The sequence below is a fragment of the Myotis yumanensis genome, unplaced genomic scaffold, assembly GCF_028538775.1.
Source record: "Myotis yumanensis isolate MYYU_CA2020_CCGP unplaced genomic scaffold, mMyoYum1.0.hap1 SCAF_16, whole genome shotgun sequence".
Lineage (NCBI taxonomy): Eukaryota > Metazoa > Chordata > Mammalia > Chiroptera > Vespertilionidae > Myotis > Myotis yumanensis.
This window is the reverse complement of record NW_027223767.1, coordinates 7,532,884-7,549,892: the sequence shown is the minus strand read 5'-3', so window position 1 is coordinate 7,549,892 and position 17,009 is coordinate 7,532,884. Positions and strand designations below refer to the sequence as shown.

Here is a 17,009-nt window from a genome sequence, read left to right as displayed (position 1 = left end):
CCTGCTGAGGTGAATTCTGCTCTGTGTGGTCAATACCTGCAGAGCAGCTCATACACTGTGGTTGGGATTGATCCTCACAGTCAGCTAAACTAAGGGTCAATACCATGCACAAGTGGGCCAATAGAAATCATGACTCAATTACAACAGGAGAGCCCAGATAACCCACATAAGGAACATTCCTGGAACACCCAGTGCAGATGATCTAAGAGAATATGCTGCTGCGTCCTACAGAACACCTACTACATACACCGTACCAAGACTTGGAGCCATAGCAGAACTACCTAATACATAATATTAAACACAAGGAGGAAGTCAAAATGGGAGAAAAAGAAACAGGCCTCAAATAAAAGAACAGAAGAAATCTCCAGAAAACGAATTAAATGAAATGGAGGGAAGCAATTTATCAGATATAGAGTTCAAAAGAATGGCTATAAAGATGCTCAAAGAACTTAGAACTAAAGCAGCATGAAAAAGGACATAAAACCATTTAAAACAGTCATAAACAAAGAATACAATATCTGAAATTAAGCATACACTAGGAATAAGCAGTAGGTTGGATGAAGCAGAATATTGAATCAACGATTTGGAAGACAAGATAGCAAAACACACCCAGTCAGAATAGCCAAAAGAAAAAAAAAGATTTTCAAAAAATGAGAATAGTTTCAGGGACCTTTGGGACAACATGAAGCATACCAACCTCTGAATCATAGGGGTACCAGAAGAAGGAGAGCAAGGATTGAGAACCCATTTTAGGAAAAAATGACTGGAAACATTACTAACCTGATGAAGGAAAATGATACACAAGTCCAGGAAGTGCAGAGAGTCCCAAACAAGATGAACCCAAAGAGGCCCACACACAGAAATCCAGGCAGCTCAAATATACTCGCTCAGCTGTGGCATCTCCACAAGCCAGGCTCCAGTTCAAATTCTGTACAGGAAGTTCCCATTGTCATCAAAGAACTCTTGCCCCCTCTGCACGACCTTGCTACTGAAGTTCTGGTCACCCAGTTCTCTTGCCTTCAACTCTTCCAGCATCTTCGCACTTGGCAGTCCATCACTGTCAATGCCTCTGGTGCCCTCACAATCACTGGTGGAGTACTTCTGCAGCTCTCTCTGATGACCTTGGGCTGCAGCTACAGGCACAAAGCTCTGGACTCCAGGCTCTGGACTCCTTTCTTCCTTCCTGTCTGTCTCCTCGGTGTGTTTGTACTCTGACTATTCAGTTCTAGCACCTTCAAAGCTGTGCTGTGACCTTGGCCTTGAGATGAGGCTTCACCTCCTGACATGGGGTGGCCTGCAGAAAGTAGCCTCCAGGTCTCCCCAGAGCCTGGAAGCTGGTGGAGCGAGTGGGCAAGCCCAGCTTTCCTAAGGACTTTTTGGTCCTGCTTCAGTTTCTGCTCCAAAGTGGGTACAGACTTGCTTCCTAAAACCCTCTGATCACATCGGTGCTAACAGCAAAGCCTTCAGCCATTCTGGGAACTGACCAGGACTCTGGAAATTCTTCGTGTAAATACTGCCAGAAGCCAGTCCATCCTTGCTGCTTGACACAGTCGCTGCAGGAAGGAAACATCTGCACAGCATATGTTTCAAGGGACCTGGCATATATAGCATATTGTTCTTAATATGTTTGCTCTCCTTAGCGCCATGTGTTTTAACCAAGGTCACCTCTCCGAGAAAGGTTGTTTCCCCAGGTGGGGATTTTTCCCTGAGGTTAGGGAGGGGATACAACCCCTTAACTAAGTGCCAGGCGGGTAGTTAATCACTTTAACTACAAACAATCACGCTTAAGCTACATAATCTTTACTCCCTGGAATGGAGATAAGAAACGCCCTAACCTTGCAATAGAAATTGACAGGATTAAAATCAACTGGTATAAATACAGATGTAAGAAGAAAATAAACACAAGAACTTGACCAGAACTTTGCTGGAGATCCCGACCAGAACTTGGCTGGAGATCCTGGCTAGAGATCCTGGCTAGGCTGCTGATCAACTGAATGCTGTCTCCATGTCATTCCTTCTTCGCCGACTCTGTCCACACTTGGGGAATCCCTGGACCTGCTGGGGTTGGACCCCAGCAAAATACGGGATCTACTCCATGGCTTCCCACGTCAGAGTCCTGGGAGGGGCCCCTCGCGGCTCCCTTTGCCTCCGAATGTTCTGGGACAGGATGGCTTTTTTTCTGTCCTTTCAGGGCGCTGGGGGAGAGAACCAGTGGCAGAAGCCATGCGTGGGAGCAACATGAGTGGTTGAAGCGTCTCAGGCTAAGTCCGGAGCGCCCAGCCCTCTTCTCTGTTCACTGCCCCGAAAATATAACCCCTACAACAGGAGCCCCTGGGTAAGGCGAACTCTAAACGGGTGATGAAATACATCACTGGATTAGGGACCCCGTGGTCCCAAAGGAGCTGAAAACCTGCCCCTGCGCCTCTGATAAGGGAAGAAGCAAGGGCCGGCCCTGCTGCAGGCTGAGGGCCTGGGAGGGAAGGAGCCGGTACCGCTCCCGCCCCTCTGTTCTCAGTGGGAATCGGGTGGGCTTGCAGCCGGTAGATCCCGGGCCTGCCACTCCCTGGGTCTCTAACCCACAGCAAGCAACGACAGCATGAACAGGTGCCCTGAGCAAGAGACTCAGAGCACCTGCCATGTTGACTGAACTCTTGAACAAATTCTTTTTTTTTTTTTTTTTTTTTTTTTTTTTTTTCCGATGCAAAAGCATAAGAGTCTTTATTCGAGCTAGCTCGGCTCCCCCACCTTGCCAACACAGCAGCAGGAAGCAGAGAGAGCTTGAACAAATTCTTGTAACAATATTTTTTCTGATATATGTCCTTGGGCAAGGAAAACAAAAGAAAAATTAAATGGGACTACATCAAAGTAAAAGTATTTACACAGCAAAGAAAACCATCAAAAAAATGAAAATACAACCCACTGTATTATTTGTCAATAATACATCTGATAAGGGGTTAGCATCTGAAATTTAGAGAACTCATACAACTCAATACTAAAAAACAATCCAATTAAAGAATAAGCAAAGGATCTGAATAGGCACTTCTCCAGAGGGCATACAGATGGCCAATGCACATATGAGATGATACTCAATGTCACAATCATCAGAGAGATGCAAATTAAGAGATGCACATCTGTCAGCATGGCTATCAATAATAAATTAACAAACAAGTACTGGCGAGGATGTGGGGAAAAGGGAGCCCTTGTGCATGTTGGTGGGAATGCAGATGGGTGCAGCCACTGTGCAAAACACTATGAAGTTTCTTCAAAAAATTAAAAATGGCCCTGGCCAGGTGGTGTAGTTAGTTGGTGTGACATCCCACACACCAAATGTTTGTGGGTTTGATATCTGGTCAGGGTACATAACTAGGTTGCAGATTCTATCCCAGGTTGGGGCAAGTATGGGAGACAACCAATTTCTCTCTCTTTTTTTCTCAAGTCAATAAATGTATCCTTAGGGGAAGATAATTTTTTTTTTTTTAAAAAGAATTGATTGAACTGCCTTATGACCCAGAGATTCCATTTCTGGGAATATAGCCAAAGAAACCTGAAGCATCAATTTGAAAGAGTATATGCACCTCCATGTTCATTACAGTGTTATTTATAACTAGAGACAATACGCACAAAATTTATGCAAGAGTTGGCCTTCACAGCCCCAGCTGCCTCAGCCCTCACAGCCCTGACTTCTTCGTCTGGAAGGACATCCGGACAGTCTTTCTGCTTTTTGGCTATTCAGTCAATTTGCATATTACGCTTTTATTATTATAGACTAAGGAACTGTGGGCTGTGAGACTGTGGTGGGCACAGGGGCAGGTCTCGGTCCATCCTTCACACCCCCAGTCCCCTGTCTGCTGGCATCCCCACTCCTGCCACCATCTTTCCCACGCGCTAACAGTACCGGTCCTGCTCACACCTGCTGATGGTGCAGAGTGATTGGAGCCAGCACCATCAGCAGGTGTGAGTGGTGGCTGCTGCCCTGATCGCCCCTCAGGAGCAACGGGAGGTGGAGAAGCCCTCAGGGGCGATCGGGGCCAGCGACCAGTGCCTCACCTTGGTCTGGTGCCCCAGCTCACCTCCTCCACTATCCTGCCATGGCAGATGCCCACCATGTTCTGTACGTGCCTCCTGCTGGTCAGCACATGCCATAGCAACTGGTTGTTTGGCCATTCGTTCTATTTGCATATTAGCCTTTTATTGTATAGAATAGCCAAGATTTGGAAACAGCCAAAGTGCCCATCAGTAAATGAGTGGATATAAAAGGTGTGGTACATTTACACAATAGAATATGAGTTGGCTGTAAAAAAACAACAAAGAAATCTTCTCTTTTGTGACAGCATGGATGGACCTGGGAGCATTATGCTGAGTGAAATAAGCCAGTCAGAGAAAGGCAAGTACCATATGATCTCACTTATATGTGGAATCTAATGAATGAAAAAAACTAACAAACAAAATAGAGACAGATTCACAGAGACAGAGAATAGACTGACAGCTATCAGAGGAGAGGGAGTGTTGGGGGACTGGGTGGTGGGGGGAAAGAAAGGGACTAAGCAAAAAAAAACAAAACACAAAAAAACCCCCAATGACTCATAGACACAGACAACAGTATGGTGATTACCAGAGGGAAAGGCAGGCCTGGGGAGGCAGGAGCCGGTAAAGGAAATGATAAATGATGATGAAAGGAGACTTAACTTGGGGAGGTGAGTACACAATACAATATACAGATGATGTACTATAGAATTGCACACCTGAAACCTACATAATGTTATTAACCAGTCACCCCAATAAATTCAATTAAAATAAAATAAATTATGTTCTTATATTATTTATGTATTTAATCAATTATTATATGTGACTGTGACTGTGTGTTTGCATGTGTGTGACTGTGCATGTGTGTGCATACACATTATGAATTCCCCTTTCTGCATATCTTATCTGTATATGAAACACTGCAGACTGTAATTTAACAAGCCTCCATGGTGATTTTTTACATGATGTTTCAGAATCATTCTGAACCCTCTTCCTTTATGTACTCATTCATCTCACAACTATTTACTGAGTGCCAACTCTGTCTCCAAAGCCAAAAGCACTAAATAACCAAGTTCATGAAGACTGTTCTCTGACCCTCAAACACTTTGAACTTGTTGCTCAGGAGATAAATGCTGGCCAGTGCAGCGGTCTCTGCCGCAGGCATGCAGGAAGTCACAGAGGCAGGAGGGCCCTACTGCCTGGGGGAACAATGACCTTCTCAGTGTAGACAGAGGAACCCAGGGCCGGGCCCTGGGAGGAGCGCGGAGTTCTGAGAAATGAGCTGGAAAAGTTGGGTGGGACAGGCTGTAAATAACCTTTCGATTTAGACAGTGCCCACCGTCTGTCTGGCACTTTGCTTTACAAATGTTATTTTATTTGATCAGCATAACAGATAGGTATTATCATAACCTGACATTAGCACATCAAGCGTCTCCTGTGAATTCCAGCTGGGGCAGGGCAACTGGGGAAACAGCAGCCTCCCAGCAGGCAGCCGCGCTGGGCAGCAGAAAACTGTGTGGCCACAGGCAGGCCCAAGTCTGAAGTGTCAGTTATGTTCCTAACAATTGCATATGGACTTCATTAGCCAGCTAAATGGTACCTATTTCAGCATCCCGCCAGCTGGAGGGATTTCCAGTAGGAAATGTGAGAAGGGAAAAAGTCTAGGAATCTCAGGTTCCCCAGGGCCTTCTGGAATTCCTACAGATTAAGCTAGATAAGTCCTTTAGCAACCCTCTCTCCTCTTCCTGCACCCCTCTGGGTAGTCACCTCACAAATGAATAAGACCAGAGCACCTGTATCTGTCCAGAGGGGCCAGGGCTGGTTCCCTCGCATCCCTTTGGCCTCTACGGCCGAGTCCCCCTCAGGGACAGTAGGCAGGAGCAGAAAGCAGTCATTCAGTGGCAGCTCTCTGTGGGAAATTTGTATCTCTTTGACATGAGGGTTCTTTATTATATGCTTCCCATTACATCTTTAGCACAGCTTTGTGGCGGCTTTTCCCATAGGTTAAATATAATGACGGGTAACCTAATCCTGAAGGTAACAGAATAATCTTAGAGGACACAAGGCTCCATTTAATTCTTGCCAAATGACAGAATACACCCAGACTTTGAACAGACCTCTGCAGAACTCCAATAAGTTTTTGTGTCTTGCAGAGCTTGGAGCCAGAGTCTTCCCTCGCTATTCTTTTTCCTGCTCCCAGGCAGGATCTGATTTCACACCAATCGATCCGTAATAGGATAATGGTATCACAGTTCAAGACAGGCAAGCATGGAGAATTGTTTTATACGCTTCTGATACTCAAGAAGTTTCAGTGGCCGGGCGAGGTCTCAGTTTTCAAGGAGAGTCAATCCCAGGGCAGAGGACAGTGTAGCCACAAAAAAGCGGGGCAGGGGGTCGGGGGCGGGGGGGAGGGCGGCGCTTTGGAATGAGGTTGATATGGGCTGGGAGCACAGCTCTGTCTCTTATTAGCTATGTTCTTAGAAATGTCTGGATCCCAGTTTCCTAATGAATGAAGTGCTGATAAAGCCAGGCCCATCTTGTAGAAATTTTGCAATAGAACCAAGGCAATGCCATTAGAGTGTGTGAGAGGGGTACCTTTTCTCACTGGGGCTCATTTTGAAGATCTTTTGAAAATACCATGGAGTTTTGTGTGGCTAATTGCCCCCGTCCCCCAGAGTGAGTGTCACGCTGCCTTCTGCACAGCCTGCAGTCATACTGTCCTACACGGGAACAGTAGCTGGCATTAATGATGTGTGGGCATGCAGATTCTCTAGGGCAGGCGAATGCCACTTATAGAAGAAAAAGCATTTACTAAGAGCTTTTTATATAGTAAAAGCAATATTGTTTTAGGTGCTGAGAGTTATGTAAAGAAGAACTGCATGGTCCCTCACCCCCTAGGGGAGCCAGATACTAACTCCAGGGGCTCTGAGAGATGCTGGAGTTGCAGTGAGCTCAGAAAAGTTAAAGTCACCTCTATCAGGGGCAGGGATCCTTCGAATCTTTTTCCATCCTTGTCTTTTTCTGTGACTTTGTAATTTGTTTTTGTAAATGATGATTTATTGGGACTCAGCTATGCCCACTCATTTGACTAAGGTCTATTTGCCTTTCACCGGCAGAGCTGGGTGGTTTGGGCAGGGCTATTGACCCGCAAAGCCTGAAATCATTATTATCTGAGAAAGTTTGCTGACCCCATGACTAATCTGTTATCAAGCACAGCTACTGAGTTCTTCATTCCAGCTATTATTTTTCAGTTATGCAATTTCTAATGGGTTCTTTTTAAGAATTTGTGGTTCTCTGCTTAAGTTCTCCATGTACAAATTTTTGAACATAACAATCATAGTTATTTTAACATCCGCAAGTTCAGGGGCAGATCAGCTTGATTCCATCAGTGTTGAGCTGATAGGAGGCTGCTCTTCGGTCTTCAAGGCCCTCTCCTTTTTGTGAAGGCTGGCACATTTCTTATTTACCCACAGTTTTTTAAATAAAACATATTTTTATTGATTCAGAGAGGAAGGGAGAGGGAGATAGAAACATCAATGATGAGAGAGAATCATTGATGGGCTGCCTCCTGCACGCCCTCTACTGGGGATTGAACTGGAAACCCAGGCAAGTGCCCTGACCAGGAATCGACCTGTGACCTCCTGATTCATAGGCCAATGCTCAACCCTTGAGCCACACTGGCTGGGCTACCCCATGCTTTTTAGGAAGAGGTCAGTGAGAGTCATAGTGAGTCATTCACCAGATCTCCTCTTCCTTGGCAGATTCTGAACTCCATTTCCCATTCCTCACCCACAATAGGTTAAGTTCTGCTCAGCTTCTGAACCATTGCTTTCTGCTTAGCTTTCATTTATCAGCTGCTGCCTTTAAATTAGCAAATACTTTGAAGGGAAAACTAATCCTTAATATTAGGCCAATATCTTTGCATTTCCCTTCTTTCCAAGATCATGGCCCTTCATACCTCTTGGCTGAATAACTCTCAAGAGATTTCTTTGTATTTGAGGGACTTTTATGATTATTATTAGAAGGGAGATTGACCAACAACTAGCTAGTCTGCCATTACTGGAAGTGGAATTACCGATTTTAGTAACTTGTAACAAGACACAGAATCATAAAACCAGTTCAGGAGAAATTTTATCCAGTTAAAAGATAATGGTGACTTGAACCAAAGGCTGTAGTCATGAGTAGCATGTACAGATAGCAAATAAATATGTGAACAATGCCCAGCATCATTAGTCACCAAGGAAATGCACACTAATGAGATACCACTGCACACTTACCAGCATGGCTAGGATAAAATGGTATAGTCACTCTGAAAAAAACAATTGGAAGTTTCTTTTAAATGTAAACAGGGAATTATCATCAAACCTGGAGTTGCATACACTCTTGGGCATTTATCCCAGAGAAAAGAAAACTGATGTTTAGGTACAAAATCATTTACATGAATGTTCATAGAGGCTTTATTTATATATTCCCCAACTGGAAATGATCTAGGTGTCCTTCAACAGGTGAATGATTAAACAAGCCAGTGCATCCATACCATGATGCACTATTCAGCTATACTATACAAATAAGCAGATGAATGATTTGTGCAAAAACCTGGATGAGTATGAAGGAAACTATGCTTAGTGATTAAAAACACAGTACCAAAGGTTACATGCTGTATGCTTGTCAATTTATTGGTTGTGATATACCATCTATACATATAGAAGCCTAAGCACCGGTCGACTAAATGACCGAACAACTGGTCGACTGGTCGCTATGATGTGCATTGACCACTAGGGGGCAGATGCGCAATGCAGGAGCTGCCCACTGGTGGTCAGTATGCTCCCACAGTTGGGCTCATGGCTGGCAAGAGCAGCTGCGGTGGCACAAGCCTCTCCCACTTCCACTGCAGCACCACTGAGTGGTGGTGGTGGCAGGTGCAGTGCAGCCGGGATGAGCGGAAGTGGCACCTGGCCTGGGATCAGACTCCTCCCCAGCCACCTGCCACTTCATGCACTACTACATCCCTTGGAGGATGTTGGACTTCTGGTTTGGGGCGGGCCGAAACAGGCAGTCCGACATCCCCCCAGGGGTCCCAGATTGTGAGAGGGTGCAGGCCAGGCTGAGGGACCTCACCGGTGCACAAATCTATGCACCGGGCTTCTAGTAATTTTATAAAATTCCATCATTAGAGGAAACTGAGTAAAGAATAGAAAAGATCTCTATGTATTATTTCTTATAGATCCATGTGAGTCTCTATCTTAAAATTGTAATGAAAACCAACAAAACAACAAAAAGTAATATCACTCAGGATTCCACATCTTTTTAAAAATTTATTTTTGCATACGGTATTTTGATAACACATTAAAAAAAATAAAGTCACATTATTATTTAACTATTGTACTTTCTACTTCTGTGAATGGGTTATTCAGCAAAGTATATAATTCAGAGTTTTTATTTGTACACAAAGCAGTCCTCTACATTTTGTTTAAGCAGAAGTGTCTATTAAAGGATAGTAAGTATGAAGAATCTCCAGCCGAGCCAGGGCTCTTCACTAAGGAGAATATATCACCCGACAGTGAGGGCCGCAGCCCCGATGCTGCCGCCCTGAGGAACTGACGTCTCTGCCGTCATGCCTGCTGTAGACAGCTGCTTGGGCGTGACTTTGGACTTTTCTTCATATTTACTTCTGAGCCCAAATGTCTCATGGATGACTTTAATTGGTAAAACCTAGACATCATACCTGTGCACTTGCTAAAAGGGAATGTTAGGGTGTGAATTTTCTGGTTTCTGCCTTAAGAAGCTGTGTGACTCAATTTGGAAAGTGAGCAAAACAAATTGCACGTTCAAAGATGTTGGATGGACATAAATTACAAAGGCTCGTTATAGTCCACCCCTTGGCTTCTATAGCCAAGTAAAAAAACACCCTTTTCTAAAATAATCCAACTATTGTTTGTATCAACTAAGGTAGAACCAACTGTCTTTCCAAAGGTCATAGGCTTTCTGCTTAATGGTCATTCCTCCTCTAGCTCAATAACTATTATTTTTATTAATTATTTGTAACAATGTACAAAATTGTGAAATTCACCACCATCAGCATATGCTATAGAAAACAGCAAAGAGTATGCACAATGATCATGAAGTTATAGTTTGTATTTTTTACTTCCTCCACGACCCATATTATACTGTTTTGTTTGTTTGTTTGTTTGTTTGTTTTTTGCCCTTTCTAAGCATGCTCCTAGTCAGGATTTTTTACCTGACAGGGGGACCCACACTTTCATAACTTAGGGATTTTAACTATGGCAGTCCTGGATATGTGGAGTTTGTACAATTTTACCATTAACTTTTACCTCAAGTGAATTGCACTAATATAAAAGAGTTCCACAAAGATTCTGTCAATGAATGCTATCAACATCACACGAGATAAATGATGAAGCTGTGACCTCAACAGTGATTGTAGTTCAGCAAGACCCAGAATCACACTCTGTATTCATATTTTGGCTACACCCACCCTGCATTACCAGGGATGCAATTGTTTTGACGAGTTTAATGAAATCCCTGCTATGGCTCTCAGGGCTACATTTAATTAGAAAAACCCAGATTGCATGCTGGTACCTTATTAATTAGGTTTTCTGAGCATGCAAGTTCTTACTTCTATTTTGGGAAATGTTCAAAGTAGGGGAATAAAGGAATTTGTGTCTGACTTATTTTAGCTTTATATAGCACTTAACCCAACATTCTATGTACTGCTTACAAGCTAGAACTTCTGATACATTCTACGCCATAGTGAGAAGGGAAGCAAAAGGGTGTAGAGAACAGAGAGAGACTGGAATCCAGGGGATCACCTTTGACAAGAAAATTTCCCTTGAGAGGTAGCATCATAAACAATCTGAGGTTCAATGAAGAGTGAATATAGAATTTTCCTAGCAAGACTTCACTTAGTTTTATCATAGGGGACTGTCCAAGACTCTGCCTGGGAGTTAACACCTTTCATCAGAACAGCAAACCCTTACATCATATCAATTATCTTCCAGACAATCCTTCCCTCCCTCCTTCCCTTCCTTCTTCCCTCCCTCCCTCCCTCCCTCCCTCCCTCCCTCCCTCTTTTCCTGCCTTCCTGCCTTTTCTCCTTCTCTTCCTTTCTCTCTTTCTCTTTCTTTCTCTTTCTCTTTCTCTTTCTCTTTCTCTTTCTCTTTCTCTTTCTCTTTCTCTTTCTCTTTCTATTTCTTTCTCTCTTTCTCTTTCTCTTCCTCTTCCTCTTCCTCTTTCTCTTCATCTTCCTCTTCCTCTTCTCCTTCCTTCCTTCCTTCCTTCCTTCCTTCCTTCTTTCCTTCTCTCTCTCTCTCTCTCTCTCTCTCTCTCTCTCTCTCCCTCTCTCTCTCTCTCTCTCTTTCACAGATGAACTAGGGAAATCACCTTTACTTAAAGGCAATGGTTATGGACTCTAGTCATATCTACAAAATATCTTTATAGAAACACCTAGACTAATTGTTGATTAAATAACTAGTCAAATTGACACATAAAATGGACCATCACAGTCTTTATGTAGATAAATGAGAGATTCAGTAGGTTAAGCATTCAAAAGTAAAATGGTCGGGCCATTATATGTCCATTTTCAATTTTATGAGATATTTCACGTGGCTTCCTAAAGTGACTGAATCAATTTATACTCCATTATTAATTATGAGGACTATCATTGCCTCTTATCTGACCAAAGGTTGGTATTGTTGCACTTTTAAGCTTTGCCAATCTTTGAGCATGAGATTATACTTCCTTATTGCTTGAGTGTGTTTTTCTAGTGATTATGCAGATAAGGTGTGTGTGGGGGGGAAGCAAGCCCAAAATAATTTCTTCACTGGTTCTTAGCACCTGTGGAACTTCTATAAATGATGGAAAGGACAAGGCCTGGAGCCAGGAGACAGAGGTCTTCTCATGCACTCACTACCTGTAGCCCGTCACAAAGATGGCTAGGCCGGCTCACATATTGGGGTGGAGGTCACCCACAGCCAAGTCCAATATGCAGATAAGAGACATGGCAACTTTGGCTCTTTTAGGAGCATCGTCGGAGCCAGCTTTATTACAAAAGCAGTGATCCCCACATGGTAGAGAGGTGGACAGTGTGCCTAAAGCTGTGGGGAGAAGTGACTAGAGCAAACAGTGGAGGGTGGTGAGGAGCTAGAGATGACCAGGAAATAGTCATCTTGATGCCTGTCAAGTAGAAGCCAGAGCAGGAAGCTGCAGTTGGGACATGGCTCAGGGAAGTATTTCTTGAAAGCCAAATTGAGAATGCAGTGTCAAGAAAACCATACAACCTCAGAATTAGATGCTGTCTTCTACTTGAATTTCCATGTCACAGGGATTCATGGTGACCTCACTGTGCCTTTTGCGATATTCACTGTGCTGCAGTTTAGGACCCAGTCATGTGGAGCCCCTTCTCACACCATGCTCACCTACGTGACTGAATCCCTGGTGGATTTGGTTCTCAAGGCTCTGGCTGCAAGTCATGGATTGCCAGCTGAAAATCACCAGCACCACCCCTTCCTTCCCTCTTCCTCCTCTTTGCCCAAAGGTCTCTGAACATAGTGACTATTCGGTCAAGTCCACAGGGAAAGCAAGGATGGGACTTGTATTCCATTGGGATATTCCAAGGAGGAAGAAGCCATTGGGATAGAAAAATCTAAGTCAAATATATACTTTTCAATATATAGTTTATTTTCCCCAGCATATTTGGGTTCTCCTTCTTAAGAAGTCTTAAGTGTCTCTCTCTCTCTCTCTCTCTCTCTCTCTCTCTCTCTCGTTGGGGTCGGGGGGGGGAGTATGGGGCAGGGTACCAGTAATTTAATCACCATCTAATGAGCTAGTCAGGGGTGTGGTTGTCACGTTATTTCTAGCAAAGACATAAGGCCAGAAAGCATTGCCAATTCATGACCATCAAGGGCACTTGAACATCCAGCTTGAGCATGATGAAGCTTTCCAAATAACGATTTAGGAAAAGAATTGTTCACTTGACAATTATAAAATTTCATCAAGATTTCCTGTGTTTAAGAAAAAGATACAGTTCTCAAGAAGCAAAAACTCAGGTGCCAAATAAAGATAGAACTGGAGGTCCAGAGCTGATTTCCACTGGGGATGATTAAACTGTAAATTTTCATGAGTGTTATTATATCATATAAAAGGGAGACTAAAGAAATAGCAACTGTTTTTTTTTTTTTTTTTCTTAAGAGACAGAATCAGTTTCCATGAACTATGTTTGTTCCAGCAGTACTATTGAAGAGGTAATAGATGTTTAATAACTATTTGCCAGCTACTTAACAAATATTATTTTTAGACTTCAGATTAAACATTTATTAATGCCCCTGTTTTCTCAAGGCATTTAAACCTAACTGCACTCCTTGAAATGAACATTCTCACCAGTTAAGAAAACAGTGCCAGTGGGTCTAAGTAATTTATTAAAGGTCACGGAGCTGCTAAATCACTGAGTGAACGCTCAGGCCAGGTACGGGTCCAAGAAAGTTAATGAATCCTTTGATATGGGAGGGAAACAATGAATTATTTCTGGAGGGTGTTCTCAGGAAATTGATTCAAATGTCCTATATTACTCGAGGTGATGCATTCAGAAAAAACAGAAAAATCACTGCAAGCAAAACATGGGCTAGATATTTCTTCCTTAAGTATGTTCCTTCTGCTGTAGGAACAGCACCATGATCGCCCGAAAGGAGCAGTTTTACAAAATCTCAGGGGGATCCCATGGTCCCTGTCTGGCCTTGAGTCTAACTTCAACTCTGTAACACCTTAAAAGCTCGGGAGGTTCTAGTTGTCTCTGCTTGAGCAAAAATAAAAAAGCAATAAAAAGGGATAATTGATTTTTTCAATTATAAGATCATGATAAATATTCTTTGCCTAAGAATGCCCATAATTCTGGCTGTAAAGTGAGACTTACAATGACATCTGGTAGTTCTAACATCACAAGTGCCCTGGCTGGGACACGGCAGATCTGAGGGGGCAGACATGAAGGCAACATCAGCATTGCAATGTGATATTTGGTCCTGAACCCAATCCCCACGGGCTCCGGAATCCTAGGTCTCAGACCAACTCAAAACCCTCATTTAAAAAAAATAAAAAATAAAAAAAATAATATATATATATATATATATATATATATATATATATATATATACTAGAGGCCCGGTGCACAAAAATTTGTGCACTCGGGGGGGGAGAGGGGGTCCCTCAGCCCAGCCTGTGCCCTCTCGCAGTCTGGGACCCCTCAGGAGATAACGACCTGCTGACTTAGGCCTCCTCCCGGGTGGCAGAGGGCAGGCCCAATCCCTAGGTGCAGCCCCTGGTCGGGCTCAGAGCAGGGCCGATTGGGGAGTTGGGGCGCCACCCCCTGTCATGCACAGCGCAGGGCGGATTGGGAGGTTGCGATGCCACCCCTAGTCAAGATCAGGGTAGGGCCGATTGGGGGGTTGGGGCACGGCCCCCTGTCATGCACAGAGCAGGGCCCATCAGGGGGTTGAGGACCTTCCCCCTGTCACGCACAGAGTAGGGCCAATAGGGGAGTTGGGGCACCGCCCCCTGTCACACACAGAGCAGGGCCTGTGAGGAGGGGGGAGTTGGGGCACCGCACCCTGTCACACACAGAGCAGGGCCAATCAGGGTTGGGGCGCCGCCACTGTCACACTCAGGGCAGGGCCGATGGGGAGGTTATGGCTCTACCCCGTCTTACATAGAGCAGGGCCCGTGGGGGGGTTGGGGCGCCTCCCTCTATCACCCACAGAGCAGGACCGATCAGTTGGTTGGGGTGCTGCCCCCTGTCACACACAGAGCCCCAGGGCAATCAGGGGGTTTGGGCACTGCCCCCTGTCACGCTGACCCCGGTGCCGGGAGGCCTCGCTGCTCCACTGATCCCGCCCAGCAGGGTCACAGATCCGGGTCCCAGACCGCAGACAGCCTTGCCTGCTGCCGCCTGCCTTCAGTATGCAAATTAGCCGCCATCTTGTTGCTTCAGGGTTGGGGTCCCCACTAGGGTGCCTGGCCAGTCTGGGTGAGGGGCTGAGGGCAGTTTTCAGGCTGGTGGGCCACTGAAGCTCCAAACCTCTCCTTTTTTTCTTTTTTTTTTATTCTGGCATTTATTTACCTTCTATGGCTGTCACTGGAGCTGAGAGCTGGCTTTCTCTCTGAGGCTCGGCTGAAAGCAGGTTTCTGGCCTTTGTTTTCTGTATTCAAAACAATGTTGCGACTCCAGCTCTGAGATCCCGGCTGACTGACAGGAGGTTTCTGGGGTTTTGTTTATCTTCTATAAATGTTACAATGTTTCCAACTGAAGCTCAGAGGCCGGCAAGGCAGGCGGGGAACGTTGGAGTCCTCTGTCACTGAAGGAAGCAAGCCTCCCTGTTCGCATCAGCTGCCTGGCTGCTGGCCGCCATCTTGGCTGACAGTTAATTTGCATATCTTCCTGGTTAGCCAATGGGAAGGGTAGCGGTCGTACGCTAATTACCATGTTTCTCTTTTATTAGTGTAGATATATCTGAGCTGTTTCACAATGACTTTTATGTTTTATATAATACAGCACAAATATTCTTAAACACTCTGTAACATTTATCTCATAAGGCTGCTGTTTAAGAGAATGAATAATTCTTTTAATTCCAAATTCAGAGTCTGTGAAAGAAGCAAGTAACAGTATGATTTTTAAAAATATAAAGGTGCTTATTTTATTAATTTACAATGTTATTTAACTATGCAGAGATATTTGTGTGGTAAAATTATTGCTTAAAATTATTTGACTTCATGTCCTGGCCAGTGTAGCTCAGTTGGTTGGAGCATTGTCCTGCGCACTGAAAGGTTGTGGGCTCGATTACTTGTCAGGGCACATGCCCAGGTTGCAGGTTCCATCTCTGGCCAGGGTGCATGTGGGAGGCAACCGATTGATATTTCTCTCTCACATCAATGTTTCTCTCTCTCTCTCTCTCTCTCTCTCTCTCCTTCCCTCCTTCTAAAAAAAATTACTTGACTTCATTAAAATATATATATAAAATAAGTTTTGTTTTTCTCCTATATTATGGATGATAAGCTGGTCCAAGAAATGCTTTGTTTCAACAAATTGTATCTATAGAAATTTGGAACTTAACAGTACTGTGTAAATCTTCCATTTAATGGTACAAATAATAATGTGTCTCAAAAACAAAATAAGAAAAGAAGTTGCATAAAGAAATATTGAAGAGAAAACACAAATTAATTCAACCTTTATTTCTTATTGAAAACTATATTTTAAAATAGTTTTTAAACATTTACTTACTAGATGATTTTAAAATAAAAAATATTAATGTCACCTTATAACAAGTGAACAAAAATAATGATGTCCAAATTTTTTTAAAAATCTGCTTCTGTTTTTATTTTTATTCCTCCCTCTCTGGGTAATTAGTGTGTAAAACAGTATATTTTCCAATAACTTTATCTTTGCTCATAAAATTATATACAAACAATTACACATACTTAACTAAGTTTCTTGTAAATGTTTTTATTTATTTCAGAGAGAGAGAAAGGGATAGGGATAGAAGCATCAGTGAGAGAGAAACACCTGCCTCATACATGTCCCTTATTGGGGATCAAGTCTACAACCCAGGTATGTGTCCTGACTGGGAATCAAATAGGTGACCTCTTGGTTCATGGGTTGATGCTCAACCACTGAGCAACACCAGCCTGGCTTAGCTAAGTTTTCAAATGAGCCCTTTCTATATACATTACTTTGTGAACTGCTTTTTATTATATATATATATATAATTAAAAATATGTGTGTATATATTATTTTGTGTGTGTATATAATATATATATATATATATATATATATATATATATATATATATAATTTGTAACTAACAGCAAAAGTAACACCTGTACATTGCAGCATTTAGAAAATTAGGGAATATAAAGTAGAAAATAGAAACTACCAATAATTTGATTACTCAAAGATGTACTCAAAGTATTTATCTTTTTAATTATAA

At 43.3% G+C, this 17,009-nt stretch overlaps 1 pseudogene; it reads right to left on the bottom strand.

The window, feature by feature from the left end:
- Positions 1 to 915: 915 nt before the first annotated feature.
- Positions 916 to 2,638, bottom strand: LOC138994631 (neugrin-like; annotated as a pseudogene).
- Between the last annotated feature and the right edge of the window lie 14,371 nt (positions 2,639 to 17,009).